Here is a 3,231-nt window from a genome sequence, read left to right as displayed (position 1 = left end):
AATCAAATGACAATCTTAACCACTAATTTAAACGATTTGTTTAAACCCCTTAATTGACAAACCATTTTTTTGTCCGACTAAACATGGACATAATTACATTACATTAATTCAGTTGGTCGGTATTGGATTAAACTATTACACAAAGAGAGCCAATTAGGGATTAATTTTTGACATGTAACACCATTTAACCTACAAATATACGACAAGAATAAAAAAGTAAATATTTTTTATATTTAAAATGTTGCTATCATTGTTTGAACAGGGATCAATAGCTTATCCATTATATTTTCCAACTTACCAAATGAATTAACATGAGATGGTTAGAACTTAAGTCAATACTTGTCAAACATATTTTCCATAAGGGTTTAATTTATATAAAGTTATATTATACAACCATCTAATACATTAATTGTTATCTAATACATTAATTGTTGTATAAAACTAAAACATATTATATACAAATCACTAAAAAATCGATACTTTAGTATTTTCTTTTTCACTAATTTGAATTGTATTAAACACCAACATTTAGTGCTTAAGTTTCTAAAACTTATTTGAGTATTTTCTTATTTAATATCATTAAATACACTAAGAACTTTGATCGTAGTAAAGTATCATTCTTTGTTTTTATTAGTGTACTATTTGTGAGACCGATGTATTATATAGGTTAATTTAAAAAAAAGTTAAATATAAAGGTCAATATATTTGAAAACTTTGAATTTATAAGAAAATAAAAAAAAATAATGATTTATTATACATAAATGTTTTTTATCTTTTACATTTAAACAAATAATTTAAATAAATAAAAGAAATTAATGAGCTTTAATTTTGAGAATTTTAAAATTAAAAGATAAGTTAATTAATGAAATTGATATCAGTTTATTATTATATTTATTGCAATTATTACATTAAAATACTTATGAAATGACATTTGACAAATTCAATAAGAGTGTGACAAGTGGCAAAATAAACTTTTATTTATTAGAGATGATTTTGAATCTTTTTCAATAATAAACTAGTCGAATCCTCACGTGTTGCGCGTCAATATAATTATTTAATTAAAATAATAACATTCAACAAATTCTGATTAAATATTTATACATGTAAAACCAATGTCAATAGCAAAACAAACTCTATAGTTAACATATTAGTTTTATTAATTTTAATAAATTTATATCATTAGTTATTTCCCTTATTAATTCGTGATTTTGTAGACCGTTTTATGTTGTGTAAATCATATATCAAACATATATTGATTCCTATGTATAAAAAAACAAAGTAGTATGAAAAAATAAATACTACAGCTTTTGATGATTTTATACAACGTTTTAAGTTGTGGAAATTATATATAAAACGTATGTCAGTTTGTATATAAAACAAATAACAAATAGTATGAAAAACACTTTAGCTTTTAATAAAATAAAAACACTACAACATTATAACATTTACATCAAACAAAACTTATAAAACACTTATAAATCATTCAAAATGAATATTTAGAAATCAATATATATTTGATATATAGAAACATTGTTATAAGAAATTTGTGTTGAAATAACCATTGACACGACAAAACTTTTTTTTTTCAATTCTTTCATTTTGAATCACAAATCTTTCAAAAATATGATTTTTTAAATTAAAACTTACTTATATACTACTAATATAGCTACAATGTGTATAACAAATAAGTGGAAAATAAAAAGCATTGCACATCAATAACCATAAGTTTAAAAAACTTTTGAATGCAGTGGAAAATATAAAGACAAATTACATTAAATTTGAAATGATAATTACATTTAAATAAAAAAAAATTAAGTTGTAGTGGGAGTTTTAAACTCTTGATTTGTGTCCAATAATATAATATAAATATTAACAATTATATGTTAAAAGAACAATATTATATGTATTTATCATTGAAATAATAATTTTTATACTAAGTTGTAACTAATATTATAATAATTTTAAGTATACGATAAGAAAGATATAAAAAAAATTGTGTTTGAATCAAATTGAATTAAGTTTTTTATTTAAAATTATTTTAAACTATACTTATTTTTAACTAATTTATAAATAATTTATTTGAATATCTTTTATTTCCTATATTATTATTATTATTATTATTATTATTATTATTATTATTATTGTTATTGGCTTAATCAAAATCAACAAGAAAAACCAAACAAATATGAGCTAATGTACAAGCCATACACTTGAACTAAAATTATAGATCTTAAATGATGTTTGTTAGATTAAGCTTAGAAGGTAGAAATCCATGGATCTACAATTCGTTCATATGTATGGATTAATATGTGAAGAATAATCTTAAATTCTAGCACCATACCAATCCGTCCCCACTTCCTATATATCCCAATAAGGATTGGTAATTCCTCTCATTCATTCATTGATCCTTATCTGAGGTCTATATAAGTACATCTTAGGAGCACCTGTTTCTTATCTCAAATAACTCATGACCCACTATAAATCCTTGTCTATTGCTAGAATTGTGCATCCAAGTGAGGTGTCTCAACCTTATCTCGTAGAAAGGTGATAATCTTTAAACCTTATAAGGTATCTTGGTACCTTAGATCTTAGGAGGGATGATCAGACCCTAATATCTTGGTCAGCATCTCCACTTTATGCAAAACAAAGATCTTGGGTAAGTTATGTGTGTTAGCTAACATCTATCCAACGCTTACGTTAGTATCAAGAATGAAAATATATAACTGGTATTTAAATTTTGAAAAGTATACATACCTGAATATATTGGGCCAAGATCTTAGGTTTATACAGAGTAAGTTTTAAGATGTATAACATTCCAGGATTTTGGTAATATTTAACCATCTAGGATAGATAGCCAGTATGGCCCATTTTCAGCTTTTGAATCTATAAGGTAAGGACCTTCCCATTTTGGGGAAAGTTTTCATGTACTATGTTCAGCTGTATTTTGGAAAACTTTTCTAACGACAAGATCTCCTACCTGGAATCTTATTATTCTAATATTCTTGTTGTAGAATTTGGCGATTTTTTGTTGATAGGCCTTTATCCTTATCTTGGCAAGATCCCTAAGTTCCACTATGTCAAGATCTTCAGCTAGGATCTTGTCATTTTCTTCTTGATTGTGAGATATTGTGTTGGTTGTAAAAATCATGACTTATGAGGGAATTACAGCTTCTAGTCCAAATAACAAGGCACATGGTGTTTTTCTCATAATTTTTTTGGATATAGTCTTAT

Source organism: Lactuca serriola, chromosome 7, assembly GCF_051521515.1.
Source record: "Lactuca serriola cultivar US96UC23 chromosome 7, Lser_US96UC23_V15, whole genome shotgun sequence".
Lineage (NCBI taxonomy): Eukaryota > Viridiplantae > Streptophyta > Magnoliopsida > Asterales > Asteraceae > Lactuca > Lactuca serriola.
Note: the sequence above shows the minus strand (reverse complement) of the source record.